This window comes from Myotis nattereri, assembly GCF_964212035.1.
Source record: "Myotis nattereri genome assembly, chromosome: 13".
Lineage (NCBI taxonomy): Eukaryota > Metazoa > Chordata > Mammalia > Chiroptera > Vespertilionidae > Myotis > Myotis nattereri.
In genome coordinates, this window is record NC_138088.1 from 58,438,201 (window position 1) to 58,463,450 (window position 25,250).

Below are 25,250 nucleotides of genomic sequence, written 5' to 3' on the forward strand. Positions count from 1 at the left end.
CAGCCTTGCCTAGCAGGTGGGTGTGTCCAGGTCAGCCCTGCACCCGCGGGGCACCCGTGGGGCACCTGAGGGGCAGGTGTTAATTTTTAAAACCCCTTTTTGCACATGCAGGAACTTGGATTCCAAAGGTTCGATGTTCCCAAGGTCACATCAAGGGAGAGGACAGCCGGGCCCGGATCTGAATGAGGACGATTCGGGCCCCATGCCTTTTGTCGTTGTGCAGCTCAGTCCCAGGTGGAGGCAGGTCCAGGGGGACGTTTTTCCTGCTGAGTTCAGAACTGGGGCGATGGACCATAGAGAAGGGTACAACACCCCCACCCTGTCTCCATAAGATGCTAAGGAAACTCTTTAAAGCAAAGTAACAAGGCCAAGTCCAGGAGGTCATGGGTTCGATTCCCGGTCAGGGCACATGCCTGGGTGACCAGCTCCATCTCTCATCATTGATGTTTCTATCTCTCCCTCTCCCTCTCTTCTCTAAAATCAATAAAATTTTTAAAAAGTTTTTAAAAAAGATGCTCCGAGCTCCCAGCTTGGGGCGCTCCCAGCAGTGCCACTGTCTGTGGCCGACAGATGGCAGAGTCCTCTCCACTGTGTGCGAAGACACTGGTCCGTGGGTGGGTGCGGGAGGCGGGGCGAAGACCGCAGCCAGCAGCTCTCCCCCCACCACGTGCCCGCGAGGGCGGCCCACATTCCCTGTCACGCCAGCGAGACCTGCACATCAGGGGCTGCCTCGGCTCCAGCCCAGACAGGACTGGGATCAGTGGTGAGGACTGTCCGTCCGTCTGTCTGTCTGTCTGCTGGTCGATGGGATGTTTATCTGACCCGTCACGTTTGCCTGTTCAAAACTCAATGACCAGCCTCAGGGGACAGGGCTGGGCAGTGGGCCTCCCTCCCAGGCCTCCACAGGCCTCCCCTCAGGGGGCCCATCCGCCTGGCCCTCCTGGCGGGTCCCATCCCAAACTCGGGCATTTGGCTGCCGCAAGGATGCTCGCGAGAGTGGTGATTGGAGTGCGGCTCTCGCAGGCGCGTGCCAAGCAGGACAGGGCATCTGCCAACCACCCTGGCACAGCCCAGACTTCTGGATGGAAGCGGAATGTCCCCCTTTGATGCTCTTTCACTCTCACCCTTTAAGAGCACTTAATTCACCCCGAAAGTGAAGTGGTTATTTACGGCCCAGCCGTCGCGCGTGGTGAGGGTGCCAGCGCCCAGATGATTGCCTGGCACCGCGCGGCGTTGACGTGCGCTCCACAGCGTTCGGCTGAAATATTGTCTGCCAGGGATCGCTGCCCGTCAGGCACTTAATTACACACAAAATTAGATTTCCTCATGGTTTCACCAGAAGCCCAGGGTGTTGGGATCATTACGAAGAGAAAAGGTAAAAATACAACTGTCTTCCCAAACTGCACCCCCAAATAGAGCCCAGCGGAAGCCCAAAGTGACACCCCTGAGGCACCCATCTTCCAGCCCCCCACCCCCACCCCGCCCCGGCCGTCCTGGGTGAGGACACAGGTGCCACGAGGAGCTGTGGCTCTTCCTGAACCCCAGCATGGTCATCTCTTGTGGGGGTCTCTCAAGAGGCCACTGTGGCCCCCAGATTTTTTAAGGGTAAAGAGGCATCAATCAGAGACCATATTTCTGGACGTCGGGACAAGAAGGACAGGTCTGAGCCCTGGCTCCCCTCGCTGTGACCCGGACATGCGCTGGCCTCTGAGTCTCAGGTGTCTCCACTGGAAGACGGGGTAGCTCGCCGCCTAGGGTTGCTGAGAAGGTTCTGGGGGACCCTCTCTGCAGGGCAGGCTCTGTGCCAGGCACATAGCGGTGCATGAGAAATGGGGACAGTAACGGGGACCCCTTGGCAGGATTTCCCAGGAGGGAAGGGCTCCTGGGCCTCCCCTCAGCCCGGGGCCCACGTCCCTGCCTGCTCCGCAGGAGGCGGGCTCAGCGTCGGCTCTCACGCCTTCCACGAAACGGAGCGTGGAAGTTTCTCACTCCAAGCCCGGCACCCCCACCCTGCCCACAGCAGCCTCCCACCTGGAGAAGCCGCCATGCAACGTCTCCCCACCCTCGTGCAGAGGAGGCCCTGGGAAGGGACAAAAGTGCTGGATGTGAGGAATGGGGCCGCCCCCGCCCCCCCGCCCACCTTTTCACCCCAAAGCTTCCCAGGCAGAGCCAGGCTCCTCCTCCACCCCAACTGGCCGAGCCCCGAGCCCCCCGGAGCTCTGTGCGGGACCACAGCTGAGTTTGGGGGCTCAGGGCTGGGTCCCCGCTGCGCACCTGTCCCGCAGTCCCGGCTGAGGCCAGATGAAGCTGTGCGCTGGGGAGGGCCCACCTGGGGCAGCCGGCGTGTGCCGAACCCCGAGACCTCGGGAAGGCCGGGGCCAGATGCATGTCACGCTGGCCCGGTCCCCGTGTCACGGAGCCGCTACTCGTCTCGTTTACCCGAGGCCGGTTTCACAGGGCGTCAGCATCCTGCCAGAACCCGGCATTAAAATGAGCAGTTAGCACCCGTCAGTCATAAACACGGCAGATCGCGGGACGGCAGCGCCCGCGCATCCCCGGGGCGGCTGTAAGCGCTTGGCATGCTGCTCGCGCCGACGAGTGGGGGCTGGCAGCATCGTTTGGGCCCGCGTGCAATGCACTCGAAATAATTACTTTAATCAGCAAAAGTTAATTACTTTAAATCATAAATTAATGGCCGAGCATTTGGCAGGGCCTGACGTGCGCAGCGAAGCTGTCAGCTGAAAACCCAGGTGAACCCGGGACCGGCCTGGCGTCGTGGGCGGGCGGGCGGGCGGGCGGGCAGGCGGGTGGGCACAGCGGCCCACCCCCGGCGCACGCCACTGCACTCCGTCAGGAGGAACTCTGCAACCGGAGAAGCGCCACCTTAAACTGTCACCTATAAAAGCGGGGCCCGTAAACAAGCAGCCGGCCGTGAGCAGGTGCTGCGGCAAGAAGCCGGCCCTTGACAATAATAACATCTTAAAGTGGCATCTGCCTGTATTTTATGGCACAATCGGAAAGATGGTTAAAAGTCATAAACCCAGCTGATATGTTTTACGAGTTGGTAGTTAGCAGTGTTTACGGTGGATGAAGATTTTGGAGAAGATGCCGTCACCCCCGACGCCCCCTCCCCGCGCCACAGCTCCCAGCAGCTGGAGGTGGGGCGCCCTCTGCGTGGCGCGGGCAGCACCCCTGGGTCCTTCCTGCTTCCCTCCGTCACCGGCATGCAAAGCGGCCAGGGGTTTGCAGAGGGAGGAGGAGGCTCTTTCAAAGGAACGGGGGTGTGGGGGGCCTTTGTGAGGGCCTTCTCGTCCTCTGAGTGATGGCGATGGGCTGGGAGCCTTGGAGACCACGCAAGGCAAGGCGGGTGGGGCCCGGATCCCACACAGAGCCCTCCGCCGGGGCCAGCAGGTGACAGCGGGGCCAGTCTCCATCCCTCAGCAGAGACAGGGGGCGCCGTGCGCAGGCTCCTTCCAGGCCTGAGCGTGCGGCAGCGCCTGCCTTGGCAGCATCAGCAGACATCAAACCGGCACAGGAGCACCCTCGGCTCTGATAAGAGACGCGCACATGAGGGTCACACGGGTACACGTGTGACTGTGTCCTGACTGGGAGGGGCAGCCTAGATTCTAGGGCCTAGAAAACCTGCAGGCAGCGCGGGGGAAGGGCCGGCGTGTCTGCTTCGTGGTGGCCCCTGGGGACTGTCCTGGTTGGATCGCCATGTGGGATTCAGAGCCCGAGGCCCGGGAGACGATGCTCCTTCTTCAAGGGTCGCTCAGAGTGGAGCCCGAGGCCACGCCCAGGCCCAGGCCGCCTTGCTGCCCGGTTTCCCGAAGGTGGAGAGCCCTGTGCTGGGTGACCCAGGGCTTCTGAGCGCTCTCAAGTCTCACCCAATTCTGGGGGAGCACCTGCCACCCGCACCCCAAGGCTCATGTAACTGTACCCAGTCCCCGCATTCACTGTCCCCCAGGCACGGCTCCGGGGTGAGACAGGACTCAGGCCTGCTCTGCCCGACGGGCTGGGACGTCCATGCTGGCTGGGAGGGCTCCCAGGAGACCCGCGCAGGCCTGAGTGCTCACGGACAGGAAGCAGCGAGGTGTCCTGGCCCCGGGGCTGGACCGCCAGTGGGCTCCTGGGCGGGGCAATGGCAGGAGACCGGCCTCACGTCCGGCTCTGTGGGGCCTTGGCCAGGCCTCCCTGGCCGCCAGCAACTCACCCCTGAGTGAGATGGGACGGAGGGTCGCAGGGGCCACCTCAGGCTCCGGGGCTTGGAGATGAAGACCTCTCCAGTGGCAGAAGCAGCCCCCCTAACACACTCCCGCTTGAGGAGGCACAGCGAGGTCCCACCGACACCCCCATCCCATCCCAGGTCCGGGGAAAGCCTGGTGCCCCCGGGGCTCCCCGGACGCACAGCGCCCTTGGAGATGGTGCACCACCGCTACCGGGAGCCTGGCTTTGGCGTTCGGGAGGTCTGGTTTCAGGTCTGAATTCAGCGGGTCTCGTGCTCCGTCCCCTGGGACCAGTCATGTATCCCGCCCACATTCAGGTCCTCATGTGCATGACGGACGTGACAGGCCTGACACCGAGGCTTCTGGGCTCACTGGCAGCAGCACACGTGGAGGCGCCCGGCACACTTCCGGAACCAGCCGGAGCTCAGGACCCGCGGGGCACCAGGAAACTCATCCTCAGCTCGCTCGAGTCTTCCCGAAGGTTCCACCTCCTCAGAACCCGCTGTCCTGGCCAGCGCCGTGGCCCACAGGGATGCGACCCATGCAGGGGCACCCCTCCCCCATTGCTTTACAGGTCACTCAGCCCAGCAGGACTGGACCTGCGGTTACAGCCCGGAGGTACTGGCCTGACCTGAGTGCAACCTGCTCGAAGCAGGGGTCCAGGGAGGAGAGGTCCCTAGAGGCTTGGGGGGCCCACCCCCCAGTCCAAGGGGTGCTCAGACCTGCAGGCTGTCCCCCAGGTCCAAAGTAAATGCAGCCACTGCCCCTGGCTTGTAGCGGACCCTCCATCAAGCTTCACGGCTTGAAGGATGAGCAGGGAGGTGGGTGTTGCTGTTTTGAGTCAGTTGCAGTGAATGAAAATAATCTCTCAGTACAGAGCCCAGATTTGGGGGTGTTGGCCCCTGGAAATAAGCGTTTCCCCTTCCCCCACTGAGCACAGGGCTGGGAGGCCATCTGGGGCAAGTTTGGGGGCCCATCCCCGAGTCCCAGGCAAGGGTGCTCAGACCTGCAGGCCGTCCCCCAGGTGCGAGACGTCTGAGCCTTTCTAAATAAAAAATAATGTTGCAGCAAATGAGGACCATTCCGCCGTGTCATTAGCGTCGCGAGCTGAGGACCGAGGCTGGGATATTGCCCCTGTTTGGAATCCCATCCCGCTCCTATCTGTCACCAGGATTCTGGCAGAACCATCGTTAACCGAGCTCATCTTCCAAATACTCTGGGTCAAATTTAGTCCTTGGTCCCACATGGGAAATTTCCACTTTCATCAAAGTTTGTCAACAGCCCGCAGGTCCTCCCTCATGCCGCGGGGTTTCGATTAGGCGCGGCCTGGAGCGAAAGCCCATCTTCTCCTGGTTTTCTTAGCGTCGTGACAAAAGGCTGGCGGGACCTTCTGCGATGCGGGGATGGGTGACCTGCCCCCTGCCTACCGGCAGCCACCCGCCATCTACTGACTGAGATGCGGGGGCCGGACAGAGGAACTGGGTTTTAAATGCTATTTAATTTTCACTCATTTCAATGCAAACAGCCGCGGTGCCAGGGGCTGTGTTGTGTCATCGCCACCAGCATCCACCTTAGGAATGCTCCCCACGGGGTCTCAGATGGTCAAACGTTTTGGGGTTTGGCTGTAGGGGACGTCGGACTCACCATCCGGGTCACTTTCCACAGCAAGGGCAGACTTGCTGCTGCGGTCCAGCATGTGGTCGGGGTGGTTGTCTCAGGAACGGACAGGTGGGGGTGGCGGGGCACACCTGTCCGCCTTGTCCAGGGAGTGGGTGATCACGGCCATAGCCACGGGCACGTGGGTCCCACACCCTTAAGCCTGTGAAACCGAAACACAGGCCACGGAGTTCTTCTCAGATGAAGAATAACAAACACAAGGAAGTGTCGTCCCAAAGTTAATGCCTGAAAACTATTGTGATTTAGACGATCAGAGGGGACTGATTGTGGGTTTCACATGTAAAAAGACAACATTTGCACCCGACCAGCATGGCTCAGTGGTTGAGCGTCGACCTAAGAACCAGGTCACCACGGTACAATTCTGGTCAGGGCACATGCCGAGGTTGTGGGCTCAATCCCCAGTAGGTGACATACAGGAGGCAGCTGATTGGTGGTTCTCTCTCATCATTGATGTCTCTATCTCTCTCTCCCTCCCCCTTCCTCTCTGAAATATTATATATATACATTTAAAGCAACATTTGCAATCCCACAAATCCATTTCCAAATGAATGTGTGACTCCCAGCCATGCCTGTCTCCTGAGGGTTTAGGCCCATGTTCTCCTGCTGAAAATCCCATCATTGCTTTGGATGAAAAAGAGTAGGGGAGGCAGAGTGAGAGCTAGCAGCTCTCCTCGCCTGCCATCAAGGGCTGGAGAACTCTGGTGCAGAAACGGAAGCAAAATTGCTCATCCACTTGGTCTAGCGACCCTCAGAAAAGTCAGAGAGAAAAAGCCCCCATGGTCATTAGCTCAGTGGTTAGAGCAGGAGGGGGAAGACCAAGGGGTTTTGTCCCTGGGAGGGGGGGCGTTGGAAGAATCCACCATTTACCATCCCTCTTCTGAGCTCCTTAATCCTGGAGGGCCCTCGAAGGGTGGCCCTGGGGGCCTGGGGAGCAGGGGCGAGGGGGCAGCTGCAGCTGGCTCAGCACGATGCCCCGTCCCCGCTGGGGAAGGCGAGGCCAGCTCAGAGCGCAGGGCTGACCAAGAGCCGGGCTCCTGGGAGGGCAGGAAGGGGAGCCCAGAATGCAGCTGTGAGGGCTGCAGGCACAGGATCGGAGCAGAAAAGCCCAGAAAAACCAGTGCAGCCGGGAGGCTCCGCACCAGGTACAAGCTTTGCCTGCACCCAACTTTCATCTCTCCCCCCAGGCGTCGACTCCAGGAGAGTTATTTCACTCCTTTTTTTTTTTTTTTTTTTTTGCTATTAATATTCCTCACTCGATGTACCCGTGAAGCAACTTGGTGTAAAGAAAGAACGGGCTTAGCAGGCGGCCTCATTTGTCTCCGGCACCTGGGCTGTCTTAAATTAGAGCCGCCCAGCCCGCGGAGCCCGCGCTATTTTAATCATTCCAATGTGTCCGGCGCTGGAGATGAACTCAAAAGGTGAATATTAAAAGTAGTTGTGGAATTCAGTCATTTCGCGAATGAGCACGTAATAGCCAAAGGCAAAACCGGAAGGCAACTTCACTTCCAATCAGCGTTCCCATTTTATTGAAACCAGCTTGGAATTCCTGGAAGGGCGCCTACAGATCACATCTTTAATACTCATTTTCGCAGACCCGGTAAAGCTGTCAGGGCGAATCAGCGGCTGCCGAGGCTCCCTGTGTAATGCGCAGATGTGCCTGCCCGTGGCCCCTTATTTAGACCTGAAGCGGGGGTGTGGTTTTGATCAAGCGCCGAGACTTCTTCTCACCTGCCCAGGTTGGCATTGCCTTTAATTTGGCGATTAACACTGGCCTCTGCCCACGGCCCTGACCCGTCACGCCCCACGCATGCAGCCCAGATGGCAGCCGGGGTACCGGCTTCGGGGGGAGAGGGAGGGCGTAGGGGGACAGCAGAGTCTGTGGCTGTGAGATGCAGACCTGGGCTGGGGCTCCTCCGGAAATGGGGAGAGGGCTCCCGGGATTCTGGGGGCGCTTGGCCGCTGCACAAAGGCCGAGGTCTCCTCCGCCCCAGCTGGAGTGCAGGCCCGTATGAAAGGGTCGTCGGACGATGCTGCCAGAGTCGAGACCCACGCGCCCTCCGTCCGTCCTTCCTTAGGAGCGGGGCAAAGCAGGCTGCCGTTTTACCCATCACTTCTACTTTTCCTTTTTTTTTTATTCCCAGAAAGTCCAGTCCCTACAGCCTGCCCAGTCCCCCTGGGAAACGCCGAGGGGAGTGAGGAGCCCTTTCCAACCTCAGGTCGCCTTCCTGTCCCTCTGCAGGACCCAGGTTGGAGAAACGGGTCGCAGGGCCGGCGACAGGACGCTCCCCAGCTCCTGGGCTGATGCCGTGGGACAGGCCCAGGTGACAGTGGCATCCTGGCACTGCCTCACTCAGGCCACCGGCCACACCGCCCTCCATGGGGGGATCTGGACCATTTACTATGCAGTGTGCTCAGCTGAATGATTCTGGCTCCCAAAGAGCAGAGGATTCCTCCCTGCTCCCCAACCATGGCTTCTGAGCCATTCTTTTTTAAAAAAGGAGACCCCAAACTAAATGAAAATGGCCTGAAACAACGGAGCTCGGGAGGCCACGGCTGAGACGCTGGGGCACACACACGTGCAGGCCTGGCAGTGAGGGTCACGGCTGTCACACTGTCTTGTCATCCAAACATTTACCTGCTGAGTTTTGGAAGGTTCTAGAGTTTTGCTCTGAGAATGAGTCTGATCTTTGCCAGGTCAGAACGGGAGATGAGAAATACATGAAGGCGCTCACTGGGAGAGACCACATCGGGAACAGAGGGGTCCCAGGGAGAGGGAAGCCTAGCGCTCCGGAACGATAAGAAAAGACGCTGAAAACTGCTGCCTTTAAGGGTCGCTGGCCTCTGAGACTCCCGCCCTGCACATCGCCCCGTCAGGGTCCTCAGACACCAAGCTCCCAAACCTCAGGCTGAGGCTGGGGTGCGACCCCAGGAAGCTCTCCACCCCGTAACTGACCCTCCTCCGTCGCTGAAGCCTAATTCTTCAAGGTCACGGACAGCACTGCCTTCTGTTCTGCAGCCAGGTCACCAGCAGGCGTCCGTTCCCGTGAAGGACAGGACCCCTCCACACGCGCTAACGTGTACATGCCTGGTGCAGGGTCTCTGAGACTAAGGTGAGTGGGCAGGGGCACAAGAAGCTGCCCACTGTTCCAGGGGAGGGAGCGGCACCCTGGTAGTGAGCCCCTGCCGGGCCTTGTTTACGCGATCTTGGTAAAGCTCCACAGCTTCTTACGCGGGAGGTTTATCCATTTACAGGTGGGGCAGCTGAAGCCCAGAGAGGTGAAGTGACTCACCTAAGGACACCCAGCCAGGAAAATGGAGTCAAAGCTGCAAGCTGAGCGAGGTCTGCCGACCCCCAAACCTGAGCTTGCCCCTCTGGCAGACCTGGGAGCCCCCGTGTCAACTTTGCCCTCACCCCTGCGCTCCTGAGGGTGGCCAGGAAAGAGCTGGGATCCCCGGCGGCAAGACCCAGCCCCACCTCCCAGGGGACCTGGGACACAACCAAGGCAAGAAAAGGGGTCACTGCAGGGCCGGACCCGGAGTGGGGGGGTCCTCCCCACTGTGTCTGCCGGCAAACAGCGGCTTCCCCAGAGGGATCCCGGCTCCCCAGGAATAGCCTGAATATTCTTTCTTTCGTGGTCCCAAAAGTCTCAGCCACTACAGGGAATGGCTTCTCCCCTCCTCGGTGCCTGGGAAAACCGGGTGCCTGGTGGGCGGGGCGCCAGGTGGAAATCCAGGTAAGCAGCCATGAATTTCCCTGGCTCCTGGCTCACAGATGGAGCACGCCGACTCCTCCGCTGGGAGGAACACATGGACATGTGCGTGCCCGTGCTCGTGTGTGTGGTTCGAGGGGACCGCACAGATGGGCAGAACCAGGGCCAAGGAAGCTGGAGGGTCCCCAGCGAGGGTACCGGTGGTCAGAACCAGCTCAGTCACTCCACTGGCCGCCAAGGCCGCCCTGCTCCCGGGAGCCAGGGCCCGGGCAGGTCAGGTCTCCTCTCCTCATCTCCCTCTCAGGAAGCTGGCCTTTGTTTAGAAAATGTGAGTCTCTCCTTAGACAGAGGGAGAGCATATGTGCCCAGAAAGAGAGAAGGTCTCAGCTGCCCACAGCCTGGCCCTTCCTGTCCAGGTCCCCGGAGACCCTGAGAACATGCACACCCCCCTGGCGAGGACGGCCCGGGAGTGGACAACCAACATGTCACCATGGCATCTTAACTGCCAAGAAGTTCAAAGTCGTGTGGTTCTTTTACCTTCCTTTTAAACCCTTGGCACAGGGAGCGAATGGCTAACCTGGGATGGGTACGTTTTAAAAGGCTTCTCGGAAAAGCCAGGCGATGATGCACCTGAGCAGGGACACAGGGCGGGCGGGGCGCGGGCAGAGCTGGCAGGGCTCCGTGTGCCACGGAACGAGTGTGGCGTGAGGTGTGAAGGATGACTGTGGCGGCCGCGCGCCCCGGAGCAGGTGCGCCTCCTGCTCGCCGGCGGCGGAGCGTGGCCGGGCTCAGTGAGCCGCAGCGCCCTGGCAGCTCCGCGCCGACCTGCGAGCTGAGAGACGCTAATGATAATGGATGCGGGGCGGTTAGCCAGCCCATTTGGAATGGCGCACCGCCCGGCGTGCGGCCTGGCTCGGGGTGCGGGGCAGCAGCCTCACGGGGGGAGCAGGGATGTTGGGGTCCCGCAGGCTCTGGGCTGGCCCTGGGGTCCTGTGCCCAGGGCTTGGGTGGGTCATGACCCTCAGAAGTACACGGGAATTCACGCCTCTTCTGCACTTGCCAGTGCCCGTGGCGACATTAATTCTTACTCACTAACAGAAGGGCGTGTCGGATGCCTGCCCTCGCCTGGGAAGCTCCGCTGGGCACGGCAGTCCCGCGGGTTGTTGGGCTGCTGGGGCCCGAGTGTGTCCCTGTTTGCCTTGCTCTTGGCTGGCCCACATCTGCCTGCTGGCACTGTCCACGCGCCCTGTGCTGGCAGGTCCCCTGAGCCACTGGGAGCTCCCACTGATCTAGGACATGGCGTGGCTCGAGCCAGCCTGCCCGGGTTCCACTCCAGCTCCGTCCTCCCAGGAGGTCTCCTGGGGCAGCCGCTGCGCTTGGGTGACTGTGAGCCCTCCCTGCCTCAGCTCAGTAAACCACCATTTAAGATGAAGGACCACGGTGACCCGCTGACTCCAAAGCTATTGGGGGTGGGGGTGGGGGTGGGCCTGCACAAAGTATCGGGGTGACATGTTTAGCCACTGCCTGGCACTTTGGTGATAGATGCACGTCAAGTCGAATATGGTGATCACACAATGAAGTGCCATTACTGGCATGCTGCCGGGAACACGATCGGGAAACAGACAGAGGTGGTCTGGCCCTTTCCAGGGACAGAGGCAGTCGCGGAGCTGATGAGGGTTCGGAGGCAGTCACGTGGCAGCAGGAATGGAGCACGGAGCCCTGAGGGTCCGGCTTCCTACTCTGCAGAGGGAAAAGTCAAAGCGTTCTCATCAAGCGCCCCTTCTGAGCTGAAATTGGTGGTTGGCAACATTCCAGGTGTTTGAGAACGTTGATGGGGAGTTCCACATGTCACCGTTTGCCAAGGCTGCCTGCCCCTGGGTCTGTGTCTTTAGCCAGCAGGACCCACAGCAAGGGGTCCCGGAGGTGAGCCAGCGGAGGACTGGACACCCTCCAGGTTCGGCTGATGTAGAAACTGTCGCTACCATCTTTTTTTAAGAAGCCAACTGGTTGTCCAGCTGGTGTGGCTCAGTGGTTGAGCATCAACCTATGAACCAGGAGGTCACAGTTTGATTCCCAGTCAGAGCACATGCCCAGATTGTGGGCTCGAACCCCAGTAGGGGGCGTGCAGGAGGCAGCCGATCAGTGATTCTCTCTCATCATTAATATTCCCATCTCTCTCTCCCTCTCTCCCTTCCTCTCTCTGAAATCAATAAAAACATTTTTTAAAGTTAGACAAGAGAAATTAACATGGCCCTCCACGCACCCTCAGAGCCACGCTCGTACATTCTGCCAAATTATTATTTCGTGCAGTTTTCCGCAGAAGAGAGAGAGAAGGTTAGGGGAAGAGAAGAGAAAGCCGAAACCTCTGTAATGGCATTTTAAAACCACAGGGCCCCTGTTGTCAGTACGTCCCAGCCTCCAAAAGCATCCGTTCTTGTTTTCTTCCCACAACTAAGCTCAAAAGTATAGGCACATGACCACATTGGAACACACTAACTCAGAGCTCCGTCCGGAGATGGCAGGAACGGCGGCTGAGCGCGGCGGCTGTCCGTCCCCAGCTCTGCACAGTGAATGGTCCCTTTGTCCAGCCGGGCAACGGGGACCCCAGTCCGTTCCAGTCATTGAAAGCTGCCCGCGTCTGTGCCACTTTGAGTCCGCTCCCAGCCTCCTGCTCCGCGTGGCCTTTAAAGCACCTGCCGGCCCAGCAGCCGCCTCCGCCTGGAAGCTCCGGCCTTTGATGAGGGTTTGGGATAATTGAGTCGGTTCCCCAGTCCTCCTCGCGTCGGGGAGGAGTCCTGTCGCCGCCCAGCTCTTTCCGGCTCTTAACAAGCCTCCCCTACGCGTCCGCACAACAGGGCGTTTATCTCAATTAATGCACCAACCGCTCCACCAAATTGCCAGGGATCAGGCGAGCGGGACCCCAGTCGAGAAGGAAGCTCCGGAGCAGCCACCACTTGTCAAACCCGAGCCACACTGCAAACTGCGGGGTCTTGTTTTGTTTTGTTTTTCACTGTTTGTTGGCTACACACCCAGGCACACACACAAGCCTGTAGCAGACGGGGCTTGCACGTTGGTAGGTGGAGGATGGGGCATATGCAGAGCTGGCCCAAGGCCGGCTCACTCCCCAGCAGGCCCCTGCGATGAGCAGGGGCTACCCCTGGAGCGGTTCCTCCGGGGGCCCGGGGGCCCTGCGTTCTGGGGTTAAGGACAGAGCGTCCCCTGCACCCCTTCCAGCCATCAGACACTCAAAACCACGCCAGCAGCATTTCTGGTTTTGCTGTGTAATCACAGCACCACGCGCACGCCTTCCTGAGCTCTGCAAGACCTGCTGTCGGGGGCCTCGTGCTCCCACTCGGCCCTCAGGGATCACCGGCTGGTGGCTGCGGGACGGGAAGGGAAATTTCCATTTCTAAGCCCGCAGTCCCGGGCTCTGCAGCTGCAGGCATGCCTTTCTGCCTAATAGGCACAAATAGACCCCACATCGCAGACTTTGCAGGAAAGGAAAACAAGTCTTTAGACCCCAGGTAGGCCCCGAGCCCCTCCGGGGCTGGTTTTGAGGGGTGCAGCCTCCAAAGGATTCCCCACCTGTGGCCAGGAAAACCAGCGCCGGGTCCACACGGCCCTGGGAGAGGTAGAAGCGGCCTCGTGTTTGCTTCCACCAGCGGCCTGACAGAATCATCTCCTTCAGGACGTTTGCTGTGGCCCGTCCCCCTGAACCCCTGGACGGGATTTGATGTCATACCTGCCTGTGAGAATTAGCCCGAAGCCAGGGGTGCGGGAGGTGATTATTCATCCGCGCTGCCCCATCTGCCTCACTTGCTGGGTACAGGTGGCCCCTTGCCCAGGCACCTGGGAACCTGGGAAGGGAACCAGGCTTCACACCTCCTTGTGTGTGATGACCCAACCCCCAGGTGTCCCTAGGTGCCCCCAGGTGTGGCATGGCCTGGTGACACCATGCAGGCTGGACAAGAGAAGTGAGTGGCAGGAGAGAGGACTCCAGAAGAAGGGACATAGGAGAAGTGGAGACAGGAAAGGACCATTTTTCCAGAGGAAACAACCAAGAGCAGGAGACCATCAGGAAGCAACCAGTCAGAGGGACCACAGCCAGGGCTCTGCACAGCCTCCTGCCAGCATCCCAGCCCAGGAGTCCCAGAGGCACCTGGGGCCAAAGCCCGCCTCTGAGTCTAAACTCCACCATCCAGACAAGGCTTGGCCGTGGTCTTCAGAGCCCAAGGACCTGCTTATCTTCAGAGCCAAAAAGCAACACAAGGTAATAATAAGGATGACACCGATGAAGATGATGATGATGGGGGGGAGGAGGATGGGGAGGAGGGTGGTGACAGTGGTGATGGTGATTAGGACGATGAAGGTGATGACAATGAGGATGAGGATGAGGATGAAGGTGATGACAATGAGGATGAGGATGAGGATGATGTTGATGACAATGAAGATGACGGTGGGAGTGATGACCACAATGATGGAGGAATAAAGGAGAGACGCCCAAACCTCGATCAGCTTCCCTCCCTCCCGCTACCCTACGAGCCACCACTGAATTTTTCTCATCATTATCACCTAAATGAAACCAAGGCAGGTTGCTAACTATACTTCTGAGAAAGGAGACAGGTCTAGACCAGCGGTCGCCAACCAGTGGTCCTCGGGCCACTGGTGGTCCGTGAGGTCCGAAAGGTTGGCGCCTGCTGGTCTAGGCTATTGGAAGAGAAGCGTCACTGGTTTTGAAGGGCACTCACTGGAAGTCTCCGGTGCTACCGCAAGGGCCAGTGACTGAGTGGTCTCCTCTCTGAGCCGCACTGACAGGAGTCAGCGAAGACAGGAGACCACCAAAGGGCTCCTCTAACGGGCCATTACGGAATCCTGGGGCGTCTTCAATGGACCGCTCTCTGCCCATCAGAAACGAAAGTGTTATTTAGATCCACGAGAGGATAGGAAAGGGGTAGGTGCCAACGCCCGGTGAGATGTTTTCAAGGAGGAATCTAGGAACTCGGTGAAGGGCCTGAGAACAAGGAGCTATGGTTCTTTCAAACAAACACAAACAGCCGGGCTTAGAACCGTAGAAGCTGAGAAGCCAGGGGATCGAAGAGGAAAGATGCATTTAAACGTATTCAAGATTTAGCTCTAAAAATTAAAGCATGAAACACATTTACTGCCATCAGAACAGCGAAGTCATTACTACCAGGGTGTTAACTGGATCTGCTAAGCTGTCTTTTACTCCGATAAGTCATCTTAAATTAAATATTAAAGATTAATAAATATAATACCCATAATAAATGACACACACTAATTTAATTAAAAATAGATGGTGAATTTTACAAATGGGGCATTATCGTAATGATACGGAATGGACTTGTTATGCGGAAAGTGTCAGTCTTGGAATTGTGCAACCTCCATGCACATTTCACCCTTATTGTGTCTCATTAAAATTTTAAAAATCGCTATTTTAATTGTCAAGCGTTTGACAGACTGCTATAAAAACGTGACACTTAAGTTTCAATTTTACAAGATGCATTTTAATGACTCCTTGCGCTGCGTGTTTTGTTATCCGTAATCCGGTTTTTCAAAAAAATAAAATTAAAATGTCATTTCCCACTAGTTTTCAGAGCGCCGAGCTGAGCTTGCTGCAGGGCTGCAGGAAAACACGTTTAAATCTTTACAAATAAATATGAAAATTAGAACTCGATTTTATTTCCGCCGCCGTCTGTGGTTTAGCTGTTGATTTCAAAGCCTTCCGGGGGGCCGTGGGAGGGGAGGGAGAGACTCGTGGGAGCTCAGGCGAGGCTGTCAGAATTTTAGCACCAGCTTTTTAAAAGGATTTCCCATTCCCTCCACTTGGGATGTCAGACAAGGTGACGGATGTGAGTCACAGTAGCCCCTGCAAATGAGTCTTCTGTTAGGAAAAAAGGAGACTTGAAGGGGGATGTTGAATGTCACTGTCGAAGGTGCCTACTTGTCCAGAAAAGCTGTGCGCGTCCTTGAGGGCACTGAAATCTCCTTGGCACATCCTGGGAGGAAAATGTGTGAGTCAGGGCTCTGCAAACACCCAACCGTTTGAGGAATCGCCATTTCCTGAGATCTCGCCTGCTAACTGGGAAGCTGTCCAGGGTCAGCCAGGAGGGCTTCGGATTTGGAGAAGGAACATTGCTTGGGTGGCCCAGGGAGCAGGATGTTACATTGACACCATTGCCAGGTTGATATTGATGAAGATTTGATTAGCAGCCAGAGGGTACCAGGCAGAGCAGGATGCTGTACCCCCGTACTTTCCCAGCAACCCAAGGAGGCAGTGGTCCATACTCCATCCCTACAGAAGGACTTGACCCGTTGGTCTAGGGAAGCTGGAGGCGGCAGCAAGCCTACATGGACCATTCAAGGGTCATACATCTCTGTGGCCTCGTTTGTGAATTCGGGCGACATCCAACAAGCCCCGTGATCGTCAAATCAACTCACACCGTAAGAAGACACACCCCAGTCCTTGAAACACAGGCCTTAAAGCACAGCTCTATTCTTTAGAAACTGCAAATGAGTCCGTTAGGTCGAAGATGTCTCGTTTCTAAATAAATATGCAGGATTAAAAACAGACCCATTGGGTGGCCACAGGGAGGTCTCAGAGCCTTTTCTGCTGGGGACACAGAGCACTGGTGTATGACACTGAAACCGGTTCGCCAGACGTTTCTGACCACGCCCTTGGTGAGCTGGAGTGAGGTGACAGCTAGGCCTCAGACCCCAGCAGCCCGGGCCGTGCACAGGACCGCCCCGGTGGGGGCTGGCATTGTTCGTTATCTCAGAACTTCCAGAACGCCCGACACACCGGGCGGGCACTCATTACGGAGATGCCTCCCGAATAGGGAGGATGCGGTCAGAATTTCCCGCCTCCCACAAATCATGTGCCGGTGAGCGTGTTATCAAAATACGAGGCGGCCCCTTCAAATGTATTTTAAACTCTGTTAATGTATTTCCACATGTCACCGTCTGACAGCTCCACCGTCCTCAACTTTGCCACCAGGGAAATTTACATGCATTTGAATTCGCTGGGCCAGGCACGGTCTCCCCACAGTGACAGCCCATTTAGCTCCGTGATATGTTAATCTGTGCCGTGTTTGATAGATTTCTGTCTTTTACCCAAAACAGGGGGGAGGGGGTGCGAAAATGATTCGGGAGCAGAATGTGCAAAGCCGGCCTCCTCCAGCCTCCGGGCGCCGTGGCCCCCCGAGCACCTGGGAATGTGCCATCCGGGTGGCCAGCCGGGCCCCAGCGGTGGGCGACCTCCCACCGCGTCCTGCAGCCGGCGTGGCGGCTCCTTCTCCTTCGTGTCCGCAGGTCGTCTTCCTGTATTTACTCCATTAGTCAACAGTAAACGGTACAATCAGCCCACGTGTCCAAAGGCACGTTACAGTGAGCTCCCTGCGCCCAAGTCCCATGTGTGTTTTTGGTCATTGTATTTGTTTCTGGAGCTGCAGTCACCGTTTGCCACCATCTGGGCGGCTGGAAATGAGACCAGTGTATTCGCTCCTGGTTCTGGAGACCAGGAGACAAAATTCAAGGTGTCAGCCATGTTGGTCCTTTCTGGAGCTCGAAGGGAGAAGCCAGCCACCACCCCTGTGCCCTACAGTCGTCCCAGGGGCGTCCGTGTGGTGCAGCCCGCAGGCCCAGGAGCGCAGACCACGTGGCAGTGGGACGCGGTCGGTGCAAAGCCCCTCGGAGGCGGGTGCAGGCTCTGCCTCAGAAGGGCAGGGAGCTCGTGAACAAGTCTTCAAACTCCTTGCTGCCCCTTTCTCATCAAAGAACAACTCACCCCAATCCCCGCCTTCCGTGCAAAGGTTTCACCAGAGCACCCACTCGAGGCCACGCCTTCAGGGGGAGCGCACGTGCAGGGTGTCCCACCCCTTCTCCCTTCAAGTATGGGGACCCCTGCCCTCCTCCTGGCCAACCTCAGCTCAGAGCAGGCTCAGGCCGCGGGCATCCACGCCGCCATCGTACCCTCTGCCTGAAGCGGCCCACCCGCCATCCTGGAAGGCTTCCATGCCAACCACCCCAGGAAGCACTTCCTGCCAGCCTCAGCCACATGCCCTCCTGTCGACACCCCCTTTCTGTAGCCTTGTGTGCCCCCATGTCCCCCGTGAGCTTGAAGCACCCCGGGGTAGAATCCGTGCACAGCTGGCTCACCGCTGGTCTAGCACAGTTCTTGCCACGCAGTCGGCACTCAATCAAAAGCACCACATGATCTCACTCACTCATGGATAATAAAGACCATTATAAACTTATGAACAAAAATAGATACAGAGGCAGAGCAGCCTCGAACAGACTGTCAAACTACAGCAGGAAGGCCGGGGAAGGTTGAGGGCCAGGGGAGTGGGGGGTGTAAGAGATCAACAGAAGGAGTTGTATGCATGCATATAAGCATAACCAATGGACATAAGGCACTGGGGGATAGGGGAGGCCGGGGGATTGTCAAGGGCGGGGAAAAAGGACACATATGTAATACTCTTTGTAATACTTTAAGCAATAAAACAAAAAAAAAATAAAAAAATAAAAAACAAAGACACCAGGGAGGATTTGAACATGAACATGTTAAAAGGTTTGAGAGTCAAGATGGCCTAAGGACGCTCTGATGGTCCCTCCCCATCCAGAGGCCCACGCCCCCTCCCCTTGTTCCAAAGCGGCCGCATCTAGATGCGTTGGGGGCGGTGCTCATCCGCTCGGGAAGCCGGGCCCTGGCTGAGCAGCTGCGCCGAGCTCATGGGCATCCAGAGGAGAGGCCGACAGCATTGGAGGAGGCCACCCCGGGCCCCAGCGCAGCCCCTCCTGCGAGCCTGCTGCCTGGTCCAGGTGTGCCGACTTGGACAGCAGCCTGAGGAATTAGGGCGTGCTGAGAAGCCTGGCGAACTTGGCCGTGCTCTTTAGAAATACAAATGGGGCTGCCAGGCTGCACACCAACACGACGCAAATATAGGACACCCTGTTCCACGTGAACATGTGGCTGAGCAGTGAGTCACTTTTGTAGAAGTATGCGCCACGCGATGTTTGGGCATCGGAATACAGAACTGACTCGTCATGTATCTGAAGTGCAAATGGACCGAGGCACCCTGTGCTTTAGCGGGCCGCTGTAGGTACAAACCACTGTCCTCCCCCCTCCCCCACACCATGCCCCTCCCCCTACCGCCGGGGCCACATGTGGACAGAGTGGTCAGGTCACCACAGACAGGCCTGGGTCCCGAGCTGCTGGTTCAGCTCCTTCCCACAAGGAACACGGGCCCCCCGAGCAACAGGTCTCCACCCAGAATGCCAACGTTGGGTCTCCCCATATCGTGTTTCTGAATTGGGAAATTCCCACGAACAATGTTCTGCCCAGAATCCGAGGCTGGCATGCAGGCGGCGGTCTGTGTTAGCGCCGCTCCAGCTCTCCGCTGGGGCCTCCATCCCAAGGAGACCCCGAGTCTGGGCCAGGCTGCCCGAGGTCTAAGGAAAGGCGAGCCTTCTTAGATGCCTGCTGCCAACTCAGTCCCCAGTGAGGAATGCAAGCACAGTGCAGCTCAGCCGGCGTGGCTCAGTGGTTGAGCGCTGACCATTGAACCAAGAGGTGACTGGTTCGATTCCCGGTCAGGGCACACGCCTGGGTTACAGGCTCGATCCCTCATAGGGAGTGCAGGAGGCAGCAGATCGCTGATGTTTCTCTCTCTTCGATGTTTCTACCTCTCTCTCCCTCTCCCTTCTTCTCTCTCTAAAATCAATAAAAACATGTTTTAAATAGGGTGTCTTCCTTCCAAAGGGCCCAGTGTTCATACTCTAAATGGGAAACTGGCCTCCTGGGCAGACTGTGTATTGTTCCATAGAAGCCAGGAATCCAGGTGAAACAGGCAAAGAGTCCCGACTGCTATGTAAGCACCACGAGTGCAAAACTCTCCAGCAGCACAAATCACGTCAGTGGCCAGAGGGGGCCACGGCCCCCAGTTTGGAGTCCGGCTGGCTCCCTCGGCCATCTTCTCAGAGTCGGCTGGGGACCCCCTTTTCCGCCAGTAACCTGAGTGTCTGATAAGCTCATCACTCAAGGCCCTTCCTCCTGCTCAGCTCCCTTCCCCGGACGCCAAGAGACACGAGGCAGGTCTGACGTGACAGATCTGCTCGGAGCCCTCGGTAAGTACCGGGATGTGTGCCGGCGCAGCGCTGGGAGGATGGATGTGTCCTGGGCGCAGACCTGTCAGCCCAGGCCTCCCGCCTGCGTGCAGCTCCCCGGCCCATGGCCCCGCCACGCGCACCTGCGGGCTGTTGACAGCGTGGAGACAAGGCTTTCTGAGGCGGTTGGACACCCCGGGAAGCCGCCAGCCCCCCCACATGCAGGTCTTCAGCGCAGGTGTTCCTGTAATTGTGATGCATGAGGGGCTGCCTGGCGTGCATGGCCCTGGGCACACACACCTCCACCTGCAGAGGGGCCTGCGTGCAGGTCCCGGCCCACAAGGAGGCCCAGAGGAGGGGCAGGGTTGCCAGCGGAGCCCGGATGCCCTGGGTGCGTGTTCCTGCTCAAACCGGCTTTTGGGGATGCTTGTCATCCAGGGAGCATCCGTGCCCGGCCTTGCTGCCTTCCAGCACAGGGCCTGCCTTGTGTGCGGCTGCAAACGCCCTGGCAGGCAGACACGGAGGCAGGAGAGAGATGATCGGCTGTGCGGGGAGCTCTGATCAATGGGAGGGACTTAAAAGGAGGTCAGTCGAGTGAGCTGTCAGCGGGTAACGGGGCCCCGGGGTGGGAGTTCAGAGTCATGCATCAGCCTGAATGGACCGGGAGCCAGGGACCGGGAGCCCTGACAGCAGCGATGGGCGCGAGGTGAGTGCAGCCAGGATTGGAGCTGAGGAGAAGGCAGGGGAGGGGCAGCCGGGCAGCCGCGGGAAAGCTCCTTCATGAGCAGCCAGCATGGCCCCCGAACGCCCCAGGCCGCCCACCCAGCCCCAGCCCAGGTTTTCTGACCTGCTAGTTGTAACAGGACGGGTGGAGTGGGGTGCAGAAGGCGGGCAGCAGGGGTGGGGAGGCCAGGTACAGGCCTCCCTCTCCTGGTAAAGGTGGCTCAGAGCGGCTGCAGGGGTCGGGGCCACTGGCCTCAGAGCCTCCTGCCTTCCACAAATTATCTTTCATTTCCACTCTCAGTATTTATTTCTTTCATGCATTATAAACTTAGTTTGAAGTGCCATAACCGTATTAAAGAACAACGTTTAAGATGTGAGTGGGGTGCCTGGCCGGTGTTGCTCAGTGGTTGAGCTTCGACCTATGAACCAGGAGGTCACGATTCAATTCCTAGTCAGAGCACATGCCCAGGTTGTGGGCTCGATCCTCAGTGGGGGGTGTGCAGGAGGCAGCGATCCATGATTCTCCCTCATCATTGATGTTTCTATCTCCCTGCCCCTCTCCCTTCCTCTCTGAAATCAGTAACTCCTGTTGTTGCAACCCACACTGTGAGGTTTTGTTATGGCTGCCAAGCTAAGACCATACTCTAAAGCAGTGGTTCTCAACCTGTGGGTCGCGGCCCCTTTGAGGGTCAAACAACCCTTTCACAGGGGTCACCTAAGACCGTCAGAAAACACATATATAATTACATATTGTTTTTGTGATTAATCACTATGCTTTAATTATGTTCAATTTGTAACAATGAAAATACATCCTGCATATCAGATATTTACATGACGATTCCTAACAGTAGCAACATTACAGTTATGAAGTAGCAACAAAAATAATTTTATGGTTGGGGGTCACCACAACATGAGGAACTGTATTAAAGGGTCGCGGCGTTAGGAAGGTTGAGAGCCACTGCTCTAAAGGCTGGAACCCAGTATTTGTGTGAAATGTAAGGCAAGGTTCCAGACTAGCACCTGGAGGGCTAGCTTCCTGGTGGGGGACGATGAGAGACACAGGGGTACCCCTTTCTCTGAGCTCAGCAAGGGGGACACACCCCACGCAGAGCAGAACAAGACTCATCCAGACACGCTACTCCCTTTCATTCTGGAACCACGGAGGGTGCCAACGTCCAACTAGGAAAACCCCCCATAACATGAGCCCAGCAAAAGCTAGAGCTCGGCCCCCAACCACCATCCCTGCCCGGGCGGGGCCCCCACGCCCAGGACTCCCAGGACCCCCACTGCAAACCTGAAAAGAGACAACCGAGCAGCGAAGCCCCCAAAATGGCCCTCCACGCCTCTCGCCCCTCCTGTCCCTCCTTTGGGGAGAGTTTGCTTTCCCTCGGCGCTGAGTCAGAGTCGTGGGCCACGTGGAAATGTTGCTGTTCTGGCTCTAGTTCTCAGAGCGTCCTCTTGGATGCAGCGCTCATTTCTGTCATTTCCGGGGATCTTGTTTTTCCTCGGCTGGCGAAAGGATGAGGCCTCTGGAAGCTCCTCTTTGAAGTCCGTTTAGACTTTCCTGGGGGCTGTGTTCAGTGCCCACTCGTTTTGTATTTGGATTGAAGGGTAACCTTCTCATTGGAAGCGTTTGTCGTTTTTATGTATCTCCTCCTTGGTTTTTCCTAAAGAGGAGTGATGTCCGCGTTGGCAGAGGAGCCTGCGCTGCCTGCTGGCTGTTGTTTCTATGAACAGCTGGCCCTCTGCCCTCACTGTGTTTGCTTCCTTCCCATAGTGAACCGCGTCCCTCCTTATCACTGGGCCCCTGTTCTTCCTCAGTCATCTCCACTGGCATTTTTATGTTGATTTGAGATAGAGAGAGAGAGAGAAACATTGATTGGTTGCCTCCCGCCAGCTCCCCCACCGGGAATCGAACCCGCCACCCTTTGGTGTACGGGACGGCGCTCCAACCAACCGAGCCACACTAGCCAGGGCCCCACTTTTAACGGATTTATTGAAAACGCCTTGTTGCTATGTTATTTGACCCTCCCCACAAAGTTTAATGACTGCCATGCATTCATCATTTTAATGTTTTTTTCGAAGTAAACTGAGTGATTTTCTTGAATGTTTTATCTGCCTCCCTCCTCTGTCTGATCCTCTCTTTTTGTGCAGAGGGATGTCAAGGACCAAGGCCTTGGGAGGCTTTAGTGTGAAACCCACCGTGGACCTGACTCTTCCGAGGGGTGACCTGAGAGCCCTGTGGCCACGCGCCCCGTCAGGAACACAGACTGTCGCTCTGCGTGCGCCCGCGTTCCCATGAACGATCTGACTCCCCACTTCCTAAACAGCTTCCTCTTGAGAGCAGTTTCCGGGGAGACACGTCCAGGGTGAGCACAGTCTTTGTCCTTCTTCTGTTTTTCCCCCTTTTTCTTTGAAACAAGGGAAGTTTTGCAGCAGGATCAGCCGTCCTTTCCGATGTGTCTGGGAGCAGGTTGTCTGGAGGCGGCTGGGAAGCCTCCTGTTGCCCAGGTAACAGCACGGGGAGCTGGGAAGGGGCAGCATTCGGAAGGAACAGCGGCAGGGCGTCCTCTGGCCTGAGGAAAGGGCATGTGGCGTCCTGTCACCTAGAAGCGGTGCCTTTCTCTCCCTCATCCCAGCACGCCAACCACCCGACCCCTGACCAGCAGTCCCAGAATCGAGCTGGACCCTCTGGTCCGGTGCAAATACGCTCTCCTCTCAGGGGCCTGGCAGCTCCTCTGGGATAACTCACTCGGTACATTTTTGCGGAGCACCTACCTCAGCGCTCCTGCCCTGGGGGCTGGGCTGCCACAGGTAAACAAACCCAGCAAAACCCCTGTGGTTGCCCAGCTCCATGGAAAGGGCTGCAGTCTCACATGGAGGCCATGCTGGGGCCCCTAACCCTGGACCCTACCCCTGGCCGGAGGCTGCCACTCAGCCGGTGCCTGAACAGGTGCCCCCACCGGCGATGGCACACCTGCCCCAGCCTGGACCATCGGTGGACACTGGTGCCGATTCTTCAGCTCAGTCCCTGGTGTGAACTATAGAAAGCCTTTGTGGAATATTCTGGAACCCTCGCTGCTCTAGGGAGTGGCTTTTATTGAGAATGCCTTTTCTTTTTTTATCTCCCCCCCCCCATGATTTCATGAGCATTTTAACAAGAAACGGGATGTCCCTAATATCCCCCACCCTTGTCACTTGGATGTGCTCATGCAAACACCCAGGTCTCAGTAAGTTAAGGTGGCCCACTCCGCAACATGTGTGCTTCTAATGGCATTTTTGGCTGCATCGTGCACTCGGCCTTTTCTGTCTAAGAGGAGTTCCTCCGAGACGCTGCCAACCCCATCTCATTGGAAGCTGATGAGAAAACGCAATATGCCGCGTCCTCCTGCCCGGGGAGCGCGCCAGCCCGCAGCTTCTGCGCGGCCTGCAAACGCGCCGCCCGCCCCGTCCTGCGCTGCTGCTCCGAGTGGTCTCTGGGCGCCGCCGCCTGCCAGGATGCTCATGACATCACTCATATTATTAATAATTACAGGTTACCCACAGATGGGCGGGCAGATGGACACACGCGGCAGAGGCCTGTTTAATCTCGGCCGGGCTATTTCCCCGGCCCGGCTCCCCGTGCCACGCTCACCACCTCCCCGGAGGAAACATTAATGAAACAACAAAATGTCCATGAAAGAAACATGAAAAGCCTGTCGGAGGGGCGGTGGTGTTCTGCACCGCACGTCTCTCCAGGAGGGAAAGATGGCCTGACCGCCTGCCTCTCTCGGCGTGGCCTGTGCTGCGTGCTCCTTTGCGAGCCTTAGAGCGGCAGACGCTCCCGAGGAAAGCCCTGGCCTGGGCTCCTCCGGCCCGCGGGCTGCCCGGGCTTGGTCCGTGGTCCAACCTCACAGAGGGGAGGCGTGGAGCTGGTCTCCGTGTGTGTGTGTGTGTGTGTGTGTGTGTGTGTGTGTGTGTGTTCACCACTGGGTCCCCAGGCCCCTCCTGGGTTTTCAGGGGGTGGGGGGATGGACCATTTCTGTCCCTGGGATGGGCACCAGGGTCCTGGCATGAACTTGCAAACTCACTGAACGCCACCCCATTGGGCACCACTCCTTGGCCAGCGTTCGAGGTGACTGGCCCACTGGTCAAGATCTGCGGCCATTCAGTGAGACCGAAGCTGTCCTTGGCACAGACACAAAGGAGGATGGGGACAGCTGCCAACCAGCTGACCCCACACACCGAGGGGGAAGAACTTCCGGGACCACGTGATGGATGGCCCTTGGCATGGCGTAGGCCTCACGTCGGAACGAGCTGCCCTCGGCTTTTCAATGGCGGCGATGGTCCTACTCTCAGCAGCTGTATTTGGCCTAATGTGCTGCCCATCATCCTCATCCTCCTCAGTCTTTCCTTCCCTTCATCTCCTTTAACTGCTCCAAACACTGGGCTTCACGCCTCCCACCCCTCCCCGTTCAAGCCCTGCCAGCCGTGAGCCATGACTTGGTGAGGACGCCTTCGCCTGACACCACTGTCACCCCCTCTCACAGCCCCTCTCCGGCTCCAGCTCCGGCTCCAGCTCCGGCTCGCATCTTCACCTCAGTGCCAGAGGCTTCAGTCCTCTCTTCTGGCTCTAAGGTCACACGGAGCCTTCAGACCTTCGCAGGCCAGGGAGCCAGGCCGCCAGTCCTCAGGGGGATGTTAACGCCTATTATTCCCACAGACTCTAGACTCCTCACGTGTGGCCGTGGATTAAGGAACACGTCTGGTTTATTTGCAGTTGGAACACGCAAGACGTAATTGGCACATCATG